Source organism: Hordeum vulgare, chromosome 7H (genome assembly GCF_904849725.1).
Source record: "Hordeum vulgare subsp. vulgare chromosome 7H, MorexV3_pseudomolecules_assembly, whole genome shotgun sequence".
In the NCBI taxonomy this organism is placed as follows: Eukaryota; Viridiplantae; Streptophyta; class Magnoliopsida; order Poales; family Poaceae; genus Hordeum; species Hordeum vulgare.
This window is the reverse complement of record NC_058524.1, coordinates 40,786,126-40,803,542: the sequence shown is the minus strand read 5'-3', so window position 1 is coordinate 40,803,542 and position 17,417 is coordinate 40,786,126.

The following is a 17,417-nucleotide window of genomic DNA, read 5'->3' as shown; positions in this document are numbered from 1 at the left end:
TTTAGTCCCAGCCCTGTTACAAGCCGGGACTAAAGGTGCTCCACGTGGGCGCCTCGTAGCGCCACAGGGGCAGGCCCTTTAGTCCCGGTTCGTTACACGGACCGGGACTAAAGAGTTTCAGATTTTGCTTATTTTTGGGTTTTTTTTTGAATGAAATTAATTTTGGGTTTTAGGGTTTTAGGGTTTAGGTGTTCGGGAGATTAACGTGATGCCTCGTTTGGTGTTCGGGAATTAGTTTTCATATAATTTAAATAGAAATAATTATGCATATATATATAAGATTAACTTATCTTACAAGCGAGCATATATATACAATTATATGGAGATCTGAATTATCGGGACTAGAGCCCATCTATTTGATTACATGGACGAACATCAGTAATGGCCCCTAGCTAGACTAAATCGTCCTTTGTCATCTATAGCTTCCGTCCTCAGAAAGGTCGCAAGCTCCTCTGCAACAGCAATCACGCGTTGCTCTGGTAGGACCTTCGTCGTCATGGCCGTGTACTATATAAGAAGAGTAGATGAATATGAATATCAATCATGATAACAAAGAATGACGGATAAAAATAGAGGTGTGAATGTTCATTGCTTACATCAAATCTGTGATCCTTGTGCTCAGAGGTAAACATGCGAATGGTCTTGCAAACATAGTATCCGCATAGATGCGTTCCCCGTGGCTGCTGGTCGCACTTTACGAGAATAGAATATATATAATCAAAACAATAATCTAGCATCATAAATGTATTGAAAATAGAAGTATATCATACTACTACTTACCTGAGCCGCTCTAAAGGTCAGCTTCTCAGGAAAGTTACCGGGAGTCACGCACTTGAACCGCTTCCAAATCCTGCCCGACAAGGATAATGATTTGCTAAGTTTTTCATTAATTGATATATCAGAAAATCATCGAAAGAGACCGATAGAGCGCAAGAATGATTGAAATTACCCTTGGAGCATGTCCTGCAGGCTTTGGAACTGTTCCAAGGGTCTCGATAATGGGTCGAAGGCATCAACTCTTCCCTTATCAATTTGAATGTCCAACAGAATCCAATGGAAGCTCCACATGTATATATATATATGTGTCAGTAACTTATCAATTACACTTATAAGTGAATGGACACAACAGAGTAAAGACCCTCACCTGAAGTTGTATGGAAACAGTATGTGGTCACAGAAATTTTGATCTGTTAGAAACCTTAGAAGGTTTCCTCCATCTCCTTGGGATAATCAGTTAGCGTCGCTATATGTATTTTATGAATATGCATAGAACTGGTTTGAGGATTTATGAACATAATGATTTGAGGAGTAACGCTCATATTCATATTCCTTGTAGTTTCCCTGCATGTTAATTAGATGCATTAGCACGGGTACGAGCATAGTTTTGACCAGTTGAGGATTTTGATCCTCTTGAAGACTTTGGTCCTCCTGAGGAATTTGATCTGGGGTTCAGATTCTTCAGTGGTGGTGTCATGAGGACATTCACCTGAAGATTTTCAAGACAACTTTTGGGAACCCGGATTTTCCTCAAGGGAGGGCCATTCCTGCAGTTAGTTCCAACATATCGAGCAAATACTTCACCAGATTGATTTTTGAACAGTTTATAGTTGGAGTCAAATGACTCATCTGAGGAATAGGATAATTCACATGAAAAGCCAGTTAGATTAGATGGATCAAAAGGAGGCCCAGTAGCAGCAATCCATGAGGTTTTGGGATACTGCTCAGGTTTCCAATAAGATCCATCAGCATTTAATTTCCTCTCAAAGGCAATTCCTTCTTTCCTTGGGTTCCTGTTCAAGATCTGCTTTTTGAGCACATCACAAAGGGTTTGATGTCCTTTGAGGCTTTTGTATATGCCTGTCACGTACAATTCCTTCAACCCTGCATTTTCATCAGTAACATTTGTGTTTTCCTCAAGTGAGGAAATAGACACAGCAGGTGCAGTTGAAGAATTTGTAGCAATGGTAGCATTTGATGATTCTGGTGAGGACTTAGTAGTTTCGCTTCAATGCATTTAAGACATGGAGGAATGAATTCAACTTGACCAGCGCTGATCTGTTGAGCTAGTAATGAATCATTTTCCATACGAAGATCATCATGAGACATCCTCAGCTTCTCAAGATCAAGCTTCCTTTGAAGAAATTCATAGGAAAGCTTCTCATGATCAGTGAGGAGTGTATCATAATAATCCTGAAGATTATCAAATCTAGACTAAAGACTTTTCACATCTTCAGTGAGGATTTGGGTAAGGTTCATTACATCATTCAATAGATCATCACTTTTATCTTGTAGTTTCTGAAGCTTTTCTAGGGCAGTTTGTTGTTTAGTGGCAATGATAGCAAGTTTACTATAACTGGGTTTCTTATAATCATCAGGTTCATAGTCACTTGAATCAGAGGAGCAGGCATTATTTGGTACCTTTGAACCTTTTGCCATGAAGCAATAGGTTGGAGTGAAGTCATCAGCATAGTCATCAGTGTGGATGGTGCTATCATTTTCTTCAAGATTGAAGATTGACATGCTGACGAAAGTGGTTGCCAGTGCAAGACTAGCCTGTCTGGATTCTGAGTCTTCATCAGAACCCTCTTCTTCATCACCTTCCTCTGATTCTGCCTCTGAGTCCATTTCCTTGCCAATAAGTGCCCGAGCCTTTCTGAAACTAGTCTTCTTGTGCGATGAGGGCTTTGAAGATGAGGATTTTGAAGATTTCTTCTTCTTCTTCGAGTCATCAGAACTGTCATCCTTGTATTTCTTCTTCTTTGATTCCTTTCCCCAACGGGGACAATCAGCAATGTAATGATCTGATTTCTTGCACTTGTGGCAGGTTCGTTTCTTGTAGTCCTCAGATGAAGATTCTGATTTCTTCATGTCTCTTCTTGAAGATTTACCGAACTGGCCACGTCGTGTAAATCTTTGGAATTTCCTCACGAGCATTGCAAGCTCCTGTCCAAATTCTTTAGGGTCACCAAAGCTGTCATCTGTGTCTTCTTCTTCAGATGAGGAAATTGCTCTAGCCTTCAGTGCACGTGGTCTGGAATAGCTTGGTCCATATAGATCTTTCTTTTCTTCTAGCTGGAATTCATGAGTATTTAGCCTTTCAAGTATATCAGCTAGATCAAGCATCTTGTAGTCTGGTCTTTCTTGAATCATTAGAACTAAAGTATCAAATGAAGAATCCAAAGATCTCAGCAGTTTCTTCACAACTTCATGATCAGTGATGTCTCGAGCTCCCAGTGCTTGCAGTTCATTTGATATGTCAGTGAGGCGATCAAAGGTGTCTTGGCAGCTTTCATTGTCATTTCTCTTGAAGCGATTGAAGAGATTGCGAAGAACATCAACACGGGAGTCACGCTGGGTTGATACTCCTTCATTTACCTTGCACAGTCTCTCCTAGGTCAGTGTTGCAGAGCCCAAAGCACTTACTCTTCGAAACTGTCCTGGGCTCAGATGGCCACAGATGATGTTCTTCGCTTGAGAATCGAGTTGCTTGAATTTCTTCACATCAGCAGCAGAGACAGTGGCAGAGATGATGGGGACTCCATGTTCCACAATATACCAGAGATCATTATCAATAGCTTGTAGATGCATTTGCATTTTGTTCTTCCAGAAGGGAAAGTTCTTTCCTTCGTAGGTAGGACATGCTGTAGTCACCTTAAACATGCCTGCAGTCGACATAACTAAAACTCCAGGTGGTTAAACCAAAATCACACAGAACAAGGGAGTACCTTGCTCTGATACCAATTGCAAGTGCGTTATATCGACTAGAGGGGGGTGAATAGGAGATTTTTAGAATTTCATCATTGAGGAAATTCCTCACTGATGACTAACTTACAGCGGAAACAGTAAAGGATCAAAAGTGCAAAGTTTCACAACAGCAGTTTTTTGGAGTGAAGAATGTGAAAACAGATTGCACTGTGAGCAGGCACGCAGAATACCGATGAGGATTAACTGACGTGAAGAATTTGGGGTTGAGGAAATTCAGAGAAAGTCTTCAGCAAATTCTTCAAACAGTCGCAGTGAAAGTCATCAACACATAATACGAGGAAAGTAAGGAGTTGAGGAATTAGAACCCGTTTCTCAGTGAAGACAGTCGTTGATGACCCAGTTCCAACTGATGTGACAGTTGTACATCTGGTTTGGAGCGGCTTGGTATTGAAACCAAAGGACACACAGTCCCTACCGTATTCTCCTTGAGCTAAGGACACACAGTCCTCGCCCAACACTCGTGGTAAGTCTTCAGGGCAGACTTCCAAACCCTCACAAACTTGGTCACCGGGCGATCCACAATTGACTGCTGGAAAGCTCTAGACCATGACGCCTAACCGTCTAGAGGATGCACAGTCCTCAAAGGTAAAAGGCTTCAGTCCCACACAGGAACAACTTCTTCAGTGATGCTCAATCACTAGGTTTGGTTTGTGGTTTCGATGTATGGTGTATTTCCTCACTAATGAATTACTCTTGAAGACTCTGAGGAATTGGGTTGCTCTTATGACAAGTGTCAGTTTCTAACGGAGCAACCAACCAGCTAATGGTTGTGGGGGGTGGCTATTTATAGCCTGGGAGCATCCCGACATGATTTGACACTAATGCCCTTAAAGAATATGACCGTTGGAGTGGATAAGACCAATGACTTGGCGTGGCTATCGAAACGGTCGGAACCCTCAACCGTGAGAGTCCTCATGTCATTCGTATTCCTCACTTGAGGCTTTTGGTAGGATTAGGCTTGGGTTGAGCATCATGAGGAAATTCATTCCAAAGTGTAACTTTGACCCCCTTTAACAGTACGGTGTTCCTATTACTCAAATGCGAAGAAAATAAAACAGAAAGTGTAAATCTTCATGCTTCAAATTCTTCAGAGTGATTTTCTTTAGGACACACAGGATTCCTCAATATCAGTATCTTCATGAGGAATATCAATTTCATCGCAGTTTCCTCGCGATTCATTTCTTCAGCTTCAGACCAATTTCTTCAACCGAAGATATACATTTTTAGGGGTCGATATTCTTCAAATATCTCAAACTCCTCAACGACTTATAGATCCTGTGTACACTCATAAACACATTAGATACTTAACCTATACGTCTTCAAACCACCAAAATCACTAAGGGGCACTAGATGCACTTACAAAGTTGAGCTCTTTGATTGCCCAATAAGCTTTATGCTCTAGCTCAAGAGGTAAATGACATGCTTTACCGTACACCATTTTGTACGGAGACATGCCCATGGGATTCTTATAGGCAGTTCTATAAGCCCACATTGCATCATCGAGCTTCTTAGACCAATTCTTTCTAGACCTGTAGACAGTCTTTTGCAGAATTAGTTTAATCTCTCTGTTGCTTACCTCTACTTGACCACTGGACTGAGGGTGGTAGGGAGACGCAATTCTATGGTTGACATCGTACTTAGCAAGCGTTTTACGGAAAGCACCGTGAATGAAATGTGAACCACCATCGGTCATTAGATATCTAGGGACTCCAAATCTAGGGAAGATAACTTCTTTCAGCATCCTGATAGAGGTGTTGTGATCAGCACTACTAGTGGGGATAGCTTCTACCCACTTAGTGACGCAATCAACAGCAACTAGGATATGAGTATACCCGTTGGATTTGGGAAAAGGTCCCATATAATCAAAGCCCCAAACATCAATTGGTTCAATGACAAGTGAATAGTTCATAGGCATTTCCTAACGTTTGCTAATATTACCTTTTGTTTGACATTCGTCACAAGACAAGACAAACTTACGGGCATCCTTGAAGAGAGTGGGCCAATAGAAACCTGATTGCAATACCTTGTGTGCAGTTCTATCTCCCGCATGGTGTCCTCTGTAGGCCTCGGAGTGACACTTCTGTAGGATCTATCCCTGTTCATGTTCAGGTACACAACGTCTAATAACACCATCTACTCCATCCTTATAAAGGCGAGGATCATCCCAAAAGTAGTGTCTTAAGTCAAAGAAGAACTTCTTCTTTTGCTGGTACGTCAAACTAGGTGGTATATATTTGGCAACAATATAGTTTGCATAATTAGCATACCACGATGCACTACGTGAAGCATTGATGACATTTAATTGCTCACCGGGAAAGCTATCATCAATAGGTTGTGGGTCATCAAGAACGTTCTCCAACCTAGACAAGTTATCTGCTACTGGGTTATCAGCACCCTTCCTGTCGACAACGTGCAAAACAAATTCCTGTAGCAAGAGAACCCATCTGATAAGTCTAGGTTTAGCGTCTTTATTCTCCATGAGGTACTTAATAGCAGCATGATCAGTGTGAATAGTGACTTTGGAATCAACTATGTAAAACCTAAACTTTTCACATGCAAACACGACTGCTAAAAATTCCTTTTCCGTAGTGGCATAGTTTCTTTGGGCATTGTCTAGAGTTTTACTAGCATAGTGAATAACATTCAACTTCTTGTCAACTCTTTGCCCTAGGACAGCACCAACACCATAATCACTAGCGTCACACATGATCTCAAAAGGCAAGTTCCAATCAGGTGGTTGAACAATAGGTGCAGTTATCAAAGCCCTCTTAAGTATTTCAAAGGCTTCCTCACAATCATCGCCAAAAACAAAAGGAATATCCTTTTGCAAGAGATTGGTAAGAAGCCTAGAAATCTTAGAGAAGTCTTTAATGAACCTTCTATAGAAACCATCATGACCAAGGAAACTTCTTATACCTTTGATATCTGTGGGGTATGGCATTTTCTCGATTGCATCAAGCTTAGCCTTATAGACTTCAATACCTCTTTCAGAAATTTTATGTCCTAAGACGATGCCTTCATCAACCATAAAGTGGCACTTCTCCCAATTCAAGACAAGATTGGTGTCTTTACATATCTATAAGACTCGATCAAGGTTGTTGAGGCAATCATCAAAGGAAGACCCGTAAACAGAAAAGTCATCCATGAAAACCTCAACAATCTTTTCACAAAAGTCAGAGAATGTAGCCATCATACATCTTTGAAAGGTGGCAGGTGCATTACATAAGCCAAAAGGCATACATCTATAAGCAAAGGTACCGAAAGGACAGGTGAAAGTGGTTTTCTCCTGATCAGATTGTGCAACTGGTATTTGGGAGAAACTAGAATAACCATCTAGAAAGCAGAAGTCTGTGTGTTTAGACAGCCTTTCTAGCATTTGGTCGATAAAAGGCAGAGGGTAATGATCTTTCCTAGTGGCTTTATTCAGTTTCCTGAAATCGATCACCATCCTATAGCCAGTAATAATCCTCTGTGGGATCAATTCATCCTTATCATTAGGGACAACGGTAATGCCTCCCTTCTTAGGAACACAATGCACCGGACTCACCCAATCGCTATGAGCAACAGGATAGATAATACTCGCTTCCAGAAGCTTTAGTATTTCTTTTCTTACTACTTCTTTCATCTTAGGATTCAATCGACTTTGATGATCAGCAACTGGTTTGAAATCAGGATCAGTTTTGATCTTGTGCTGGCATAGAGTGGGACTAATGCCCATAAGATCATCAAGAGTATATCCAATAGCAGCATGGTGCTTCCTCAGAGTTTTAGTAACTTCTTTTCTTCATGCTCCGAGAGGCTAGCACTAATAATGACACGATATATCTCTTTTTCATCAAGATAGGCATACTTAAGAGTATCAGGCAACTGTTTAAGCTCGAACACAGGATCACCCTTTGGTGGGGTGGATCCCCAAGCAGTTCAACAGGCCAGTTATTCTTAAGGATAGGATATTGTTCTAAGACAACTCTATCTATTACATCCCTTTCATCCATATGCATATCATTTTCATGCTCAAGAAAGTATTGCTCTAAGGGATCAGTAGGAGGCACGACAATAGAAGCTAAGGCAATAGTTTCATCCTTACTGGGCAACTCCTTTTCATGAGGTTGTCTACCAAACTTGGAGAAGTTGAACTCATGTGACACACCTTCAAAGCCAACAGTGACAGTTTGCTTCTCACAATCAATATGAGCATTGACAGTATTGAGGAAGGGTCTGCCAAATATGATGGGACAAAAGCTATCTTGTGCAGTAACAAGAATGAGGAAATCAGCAGGATACTTCGTTTTACCACACAAGACTTCAACATCCCTAACAATTCCCACAGGGCAGATAGTATCTCTATTGGCAAGCTGAATAGTGACATCAATAGGCTCTATCTCAACATGTGCAATCTCATCTTCGATTTCATCGTATAAGGATTGAGGTATTGCACTAACACTAGCACCCACGTCACATAAACCATGATAACAATGATCTCCTATCTTAACAGAAACCACAGGCATGCCAACAACAGGCCTATGTTTGTCTCTAACGTGAGGTTTAGCAATTCTAGCAGCATCTTCACAGAAGTGAATATTATGTCCCTCAACATCGTCGGACAGAAGATCTTTGATAATAGAAATGCTAGGTTCAACTCTAATTTGCTCAGGGGGTGTAGGTGTTCTAATATAGCCTCTACGCATCACAGTTGAAGCTTTAGAATGATCCTTTATCCTAACAGGGAAATGTGGTTTCTCAACGTAAGCACTGGGAACAACATGATCATTATAGGCAATGACTTTCTCTTCAACTCGAGTGGGTTTAACTACATTGACTTCTAAAGGAGGATGATATTTAAACCACTTCTCTTTGGGGAGATCAATATGAGCAGCAAAGGATTCACACAATGAAGCTACTATCTCAAAGTCAAGTCCATACTTAGCGCTAAAGTCACAAAAAGTATTTGTCTCAACAAAGGATTTAACGCAATCAAACGTGAAATTCATACCTAACTCCTTACCTTCTTCAAGCTCCCAATCTTCAGAGTTGCGTTTAATTCTCTCCAATAAATTCCATTTGAAGTCAATAACTCTCTTCATAAAAGAACTGGTACAAGAAGTGTCAAGCATGGTGCGATCATCATGAGAAAGCCGAGCATAGAAGTTCTGAATGATAATTTCTCTCGAGAGCTCATGATTGGGGCATGAATATAACATTGATTTAAGCCTCCACCAAGCTTGAGCAATGCTTTCTCTGTCACGAGGCCAAAAATTATAAATATAATTCCCGATCACGATGTACTAAATGCATACGATAAAACTTTTGATGAAATTCCAATTTCAACCGATTGTAGTCCCATGATCCAGTATCATCACATAGCCTATACCATGTCAACGCCTTCTCCTTCAAAGATAAAGGAAAGACCTTCTTCTTGACCTCATCCTCGGGCACACCTGCAAGCTTAAATAAACCACAAACTTCATCTACATAAATTAGATGCAAGTCTGGATGTGATATTCCATCTCCTGTAAAAGGATTAGCCAGCAGTTTCTCAAGCATACCCGAAGGAAATTCAAAGCAAATATTTTCAGTAGGTGCAGCAGGTTGAGGAGCAACTCTTTGTGCTTCCGTTCGAGGTGAAGATACCCCGAACAAGCCCCTCAAAGGATTAGTATCCATAGTGACAAGTGACAATAAATTTCAGCACACTATATGAATGTTTCCTTACCAAGTTCCACTTACCAAAGGCGCTTCACTCCCCGGCAACGACGCCAGAAAAGAGTCTTGATGACCCACAAGTATAGGGGATCAATCATAGTCCTTTCTATAAGTAAGAGGGTCGAACCCAACGAGGAGCAGAAGGATCTGACGAGTGGTTTTCAGCAAGGTAAAATCTGCAGGCACTAAGATTGTCGGTAACAAGTGATTGTGTGGTGAGATGATTCGTAGCAAGCAACAAGTAACAAAAGTAGCAACGGTGCAGAAAAGTGGCCCAACCCTTTTGTAGCAAGGGACAAGCCTGAACAAAGTCTTATAGGAGGAAAAACGCCCTCGGGGACACACGGGAATTTCTGTCATGCTAGTTTTCATCATGTTCATATGATTCGCGTTCGTTACTTTGATAGTTTGATATGTGGGTGGACCGGTGCTTGGGTACTGCCCTTACTTGGACAAGCATCCCACTTATGATTAACCCCTCTCGCAAGCATCCGCAACTATGAAAGAAGAATTAAGACAAAGTCTAACCATAGCATTAAACTAGTGGATCCAAATCAGCCCCTTACGAAGCAACACATAAACTAGGGTTTAAGCTTCTGTCACTCTAGCAACCCATCATCTACTTACTACTTCCCAATGCCTTCCTCTAGGCCCAAATAATGGTGAAGTGTTATGTAGTCGACGTTCGCATAACACCACCAGAGGAAAAACAACATACAACATATCAAATTACCGAACGAATACCAAATTCACATGAATACTATTAGCATGACTTATCCCATGTCCTCAGGAAAAAAAGTAACTACTCACAAAGCATAATCATATTCATGACCAGAGAGGTAATGAATAGCATCAAGGATCGGAACATAAACTCTTCCACCAAATAATCCAACTAGCATCAACTACAAAGAGTAATCAACACTACTAGCAACCTTACAAGTACCAATCGGAGTCGCGAGACGGAGATTGGTTACAAGTGATGAACTAGGGTTTGGAGATGAGATGGTGCTAATGAAGATGTTGATGGTGACGAGTCCCCTTCGATGAGAGGAGTGTTGGTGATGACGATGGCGACGATTTCCCCCTCCAGGAGGGAAGTTTCTCCGACAGGATCGTCCTGCCGGAGCTCTAGATTGGTTCTGCTCAAGTTCCACCTTGTGGCGGCGGCGAAACCAAGAAAAAGCTCCTCCTTGATTTTTTTCCAAACAAAACCCTTCATATAGCATAAGAGGGGGCAAGTGGGCCAGCAGGTTGCCCACAAGCTCTCATGGCACGGCCTGGGGGGTGGCCGCGCTGGTGCAGGCTTGTGGCCAATCCCTGGTGCCCCTCTGGCGCTTCTTCGGTCCAGTATTTTTTGTAAATCCGGAAAAAAAATCCTCGTTAATTTTTACGGCGTTTGGAGTTGCGCAGAATATGTAGTTCAACTTTGCTCCACTTTCAGACCAGAATTCCAGCTGTCGGCATTCTCCCTCTTCATGTAAACCTTGCAAAATAAGAGAGAATAGGCATAAGAATTGTACCGTGAAGTGAAATAATAGCCAAAGAAGCGATAAATATCAACATGAAAACATGATGCAAAATGGAAGTATCAAGCCACGAAAATACTTTTCTGCCGCTGCAAGCTTCTGTCTCCACAAGATCCCATCTCGGGACTATTCTGGTGCCCTGCCGGAGGGGGATTCGGACACGGAGGGCTTGTTCATCAACACCATTGCCTCTCTGATGATGCGTGAGTAGTTCACCATAGACCTTCGGGTCCATAGCTAGTAGCTAGATGGCTTCTTCTCTCTCTTGGATCTTCAATACAAAGTTCTCCATGATCTTCATGGAGATCTATCCGATGTAACTTTCTTTTGCGGTGTGTTTGTCGAGATCCGATGAATTGTGGATTTATGATCAGATTATCTACGAATATTATTTGAGTCTCCTCTGATTTCTTATATGCATGATTTCGTATCCTTGTAATTCTCTTCGAGTTATTGGTTTCGTTTGGCCAACTTGATCTATAATTGTTGCAATGGGAGAAGTGCTTGGTTTTGGGTTCATACTGTGCGGTGTCCTCACCTAGTGACAGAAGGGGTAGCGAGGCACGCATCGTGTTGTTGCCATCAAGGGTAAAAAGATGGGTTTTATATCATATTGCATGAATTTATCCCTCTACATCATGTCATCTTGCTTAAGGCGTTACTCCATTTGTTATGAACTTAATACACTAGATGCATGCTGGATAGCGGTCGATGTGTGGAGTAATAGTAGTAGATGCAGAAAGTATCGATCTACTTGTCTCGGACATGATGCCTATATGTATGATCATTGCCTTAGATATCGTCATGACTTTGCGCGATTCTATCAATTGCTCGATAATAAATTTTTTCACCCACCGTAATACTTGTTATCATGAGAGAAGCCTCTAGTGAACACTATGGCCCCCGGGTCTATTTTACATATCAAATATTCAGATCTACATACGAAAATACCAAAAATACTTTGCTGCACTTTTATTTCTTTTTACCTTTTATCACCTTCAGATCTCACCTTGCAAGTAATTGTGAAGGGATTGGCAACCCCTTTATCGCATTGGGTGCAAGTTTGTTTGTTTTTCCGCAGGTTCATTGGTGCCTCATCTTGATACTCCTACTGGATTGATACCTTGGTTCTCAAACTAAGGAAAATACTTATCTCTACTTTGCTGCATCACCCTTTCCTCTTCAAGGGAAAAACTAACGCAATCTCAAGATGTAGCATTGGACAACAATGAACCTACGAGCTATGGAGAAGCGATAGTGGGCCCGGATTCCGACACATGGCTGGAGGCCATGAAATCTGAGATCGGATCCATGTATGAAAACAAAGTGTAGACATTGGAAGAACTACTTGACGGTTGTAAGGATATTAAGCACAAGTGGATCTTTTAAAAGGAAGACACACGATGATGGTGAATGTCACCATTTCGAAAGCTCGACTTGTCGAAAGAGGTTTCTGACAAGTTCAAGGAGTTTACTACGATGAGACTTTCTCACCTGTAGCGATGCTAAAGTCTGTTAGAATTATGTTAGCAGTTGTTGTATTTTTCAATTATGAAATCTTGCAGATGGATGTCAAAACATTGTTCCATCGATGATTTCCTTGAGGAAAGGTTGTATGTGATACAACCAGAAGGTTTTGTCGATCCTAAGGATGCTGACAAGTATGCAAATTCCAGCGATCCTTCTATGGACTGGAGCAAGCATCTCGGAGTTGGAATATGCGCTTTGATGAGATGATCAAAGCCTTTAGGTTTACACAAAGTTTATGAGAAACTTGTATTTACAAGCAAGTGAGTGGGAGCACTATAGACTTTCTGATAAGTATATGTAGGTGACATATTATTGATCCGAAATGATGTAGAATTTGTGAAAAGCAAATAGGGTTGTTTGAAAGGTGTTTTTCAAAGGTAAACCTGGAGTAAGATGCTTGAACATTGAGCATCAAGATCTATGGAGATAGATCAAGACACTTAATAAATCTTTCAATGAATACATACCTTGATAAGTTTTTGAAGGAGTTCAAAATAGATCGGTCAAAGAAGAAGCTCTTGGTTGTGTTGTAAGGTGTGAATTTGAGTAAGACTCAAAACTCGACCACGGCAGGAGAAAGAGAAAGGACGAAGGTCGTCCCCTATGCCTTAGCCGTAGGCTCTATAATATGCTATGTTGTGTACCGCACCTGATCTGTGCCTTGCCATGAGTGTGTCAAGGGGTACAAAGAGTGACCCAGGAATGAATCACTGAACAACGGTCAAAGTTATCCTTAGTAACTAGTGTACCAAGATTTTTTCTCGATTATGGAGGTGATAAAAGAGTTCGTCGTAAAGGGTTACGTCGATGCAAGCTTTGACACCAATCTGGATGACTCTGAGTAGCAAACCGGATTCGTATAGTGGAGTAGTCACTTGGAATAGTTCCAAATGGCACATGGTAGCAGCATCTACAGGATGACATGGAGATTTGTAAACCCCGGAACTTATTGGTTGTGATTCACATAGTGATGTGAACTATATTATTGACTCTAGTGCAAGTGGGAAACTGTTGAAAATATGCCCTAGAAGAAATAATAAATTACTTATTATTATATTTCCTTGTTCATGATAATCGTTTATTATCCATGCTAGAATTGTATTGATTGGAAACTCAAATACATGTCTGGATACATAGACAACACTCTGTCCCTTGTGAGCCTCTGATAGACTAGCTCGTTGGTCAAAGATGGTCAAGGTTTCTTGGCCATAGACATGAGTTGTCATTTGATAACGGGAACACATCATTAGGAGAATGATGTGATGGACAAGACCCAAACAATGAATGTAGCATATGATCGTGTCATTTTATTGCTACTGTTTTCTGCATGTCAAGTATCTGTTTCTATGACCATGAGATCATGCAACTTCCGGACACTGTAGGAATGCCTTGTGTGTATCAAACGTCATAATGTAACTGGGTGACTATAAAGGTGCTCTACAGGTATCTCTGAAGGTGTCTATTGGGTTGGCATGGATCAAGACTGGGATTTGTCACTTCGTATGACGGAGAGGTATCTCGAGGCCCACTCGGTAATACAACATCACAACAAGCCTTGCAAGCAATTTGACTAAATAGTTAGTCATGGATTTTGTATTATGGAACGAGTAAAGAGACTTGCTGGTAACGAGATTGAACTAGGTATGGAGATACCGACGATCGAACCTCGGGCAAGTAACATACCGAAGGACAATGGGAATAGTGTACGGGATTAACTCAATCCTTGACATAGAGGTTCGACCAATAAAGATGTTCGTATAATATGTAGGAGCCAATATGGGCATCCAGGTCCCACTATTGGTTATTGATCGGATAGTGTCTCGGTCATGTCTTCATAGTTCTCGAACCTGCAGGGTCTGCACACTTAAGGTTCGGTGACGTTTCTGGTGTAGTTGAGTTATGTATGTTGGTGACCGAAAGTAGTTCGGTGTCCCGGATGAGATCCCGGACGTCACGAGGAGCTCCGGAATGGTCCGGAATTAAAGATTGATATATAGGAAAGTTGCATTTGGCTTTCGGAAAGATTTCGGGCATTATCGGTAAAGTATCGGGTGTGACGAATGGGTTCCGGGGTTTCACCGGGAGGGGCCACTGATACGTCCATTTTGCATCATGCTTTCATGTTGATATTTATCGCTTTTTTGGGCTGTTATTACAATTCAAGGTAAATACTTATGCCTTTTCTCTCTTATTTTGCAAGGTTTACATGAAGAGGGAGAATGACGGGAGCTGGAATTCTGGCCTGAAAAAGGAGCAAGTTTGAGATACCTATTCTGCGCAACTCCAAAAGCCATGAAAATCAACGAGGATTTTTTTTGGATTATAAAAAATACTAGGCCGAAGAAGTACCAGAGGGGCGCCAGCAGGAGGCCACAAGCCTGCTAGGCGCGGCCTCCCCCCTGGCCGCGCCTAGGGAGCTTGTGGCATCCCACTTGGCCCTCTGGCCCCCCCCCTTTTGCTACAAGAAGGGTTTCGTTCCAGAAAAAATCAGGAGGAGGCTTTTCGGAGGATTCGCCGCCGCCACGAGGCGGAACTTGAGCAGAACCAATCTAGAGCTCCGGCAGGACGATCCTGTCGGGGAAACTTCCCTCCCAGAGGGGGAAATCGTCGCCATCGTCATCACCAACACTCCTCTCATCAGAGGGGACTCGTCACCATCAACATCTTCATCAGCACCATCTCATCTCCAAACCCTAGTTCATCTCTTGTAACCAATCTCCGTCTCGCGACTCCGATTGGTACTTGTAAGGTTGCTAGTAGTGTTAATTACTCTTTGTAGTTGATGCTAGTTGGATTACTTGGTGGAAGATTATATGTTCAGATCTTTGATGCTACTCATTACCTCTCTGGCCATGAATGTGATTATGCTTTGTAAGTAGTTACTTTTGTTCCTGAGGACATGGGATAAGTCTTGCTATAAGTAGTCATGTGAATTTGGTATTCGTTCGATATTTTGATGTGTTGTATGTTGTCTATCCTCTAGTGGTGTTATGTGAACGTCGACTACATAACACTTCACCATTATTTGGGCCTAGAGGAAGGCATTGGGAAGTAGTAAGTAGATGATGGGTTGCTAGAGTGACAGAAGCTTAAACCCTAGTTTATGCGTTGCTCCGTAAGGGGCTGATTTGGATCCACTAGTCTAATGCTATGGTTAGACTTTGCCTTAATTCTTCTTTCGTAGTTGCGGATGCTTGAGAGAGGGGTTAATCATAAGTGGGATGCTTGTCCAAGTAAGGGCAGTACCCAAGCGCCGGTCCACCCACATATCAAACTATCAAACTAGCGAACGCGAATCATATGAACATGATGAAAACTAGCTTGACAGAAATTCCCATGTGTCCTTGGGAGCGTTTTACCTCCTATAAGACTTTGTCCAGGCTTGTCCCTTGCTACAAAAGGGATTGGTACACTTTGCTGCACCGTTGTTACTTTTTTTACTTGCTACTTGCTACGAATCATCTTACCACACAACTACTTGTTACCGATAATTTCAGTGCTTGCAGATATTACCTTGCTGAAAACCACTTGTCAGATCCTTCGGCTCCTCGTTGGGTTCGACACTCTTACTTATCAAAAGTACTATGATAGATCCCCTATACTTGTGGGTCATCAGCCACCCACCCGGGTGGGGACCTAGTAGGCCTAAAGGTGGCACACTAACCGTTGGTGGTTGGTGCGGCCAAACCGATAAGGCCTATTTTGGCCGAGTGTAAAAAGGAAGAAAAAGGAAAAAAGGGAAAGGAGGAGACCAACTAGGAAGGGAGTCCTCCACCAAACCGAATTGGAGGAGGACTCTCCTCTCTAGCTTCGGTCGAACCTCTCCTCCTTGGAGGAGGAGGCAAGGCAGCCCTCCCTCCTATTCCTCCTATATATAGTGGAGGTTTTGAGGGCAACACACAACGAGAAAATAGCCACGTGCTGCCCTCTCCTCCATAGATCGTCTCCCTCATCTAGATTAGTCCGGCATAGCTTGGTGAAGCCCTGCTGGATTAGTACTCCCCCACCACAACCGCGCCAGCGTGCTGCCGGAGAACTCATCTACCTCTCTGCCCCTCTTGCTAGATGAAAAAGGCGAAGATCGTCATCGAGCTGTACGTGTGCTGAATGCGGAGATGCCATCTATTCCGCACTAGACTGAGATGGATCCTGATGGGATCGCAGGACGGATCGTGATGGTATCACGGTACGAACTGTGATTTGGATCGCGAAGTTGTTCGACTACATCAACCGCGTTATATACGCTTTCGCTTAGCGATATACAAGGGTATGTGGATCCGCACTCCCCCTCTCGTAGATGGTCATCACCATTGATAAATCTTATGTGTGTGTAGGAATTTTTTTGTTTCTCATGCAACGTTGAACATCACTTAATACACTAGATGCATGCTGGATAGCGGTCGATGTGTGGTGTAATAGTAGTAGATGCAGGCAAGAGTTGATCTACTTGTCTTGAAAGTGATGCCTATATACATGATCATTGTCTTGGATATCGTCATAATTATTCGCTCTTCTATCAATTGTTCAACGGTAATTTGTCTATCCGCCATTTGCTATTTTCTCGAGAAAAGCCACTAGTGAAACCTACGGGCCCCGAGTCTATTTTACATCATCTATTTGCAAACTGTATTTTGCTATTCGCGTTTCCAATTTATTTGCTCTTTATTTTTGGATCTATATTATCAAAAACTCAAAAATACCTTTCTGCATTTTGTTTTCTATTCCATTATTTGCATCTCTCAATCTATCCTTTTACCGTCTTATTTTACCCATGAGGGATTGACATGTTGGAATTATGCCCTAGAGGCAATAATAAATGTATAGTTATTATTATAATTCCTGTATCAAGATAATAGTTTATTATCCATGCTATAATTGTATTGAATGAAGACT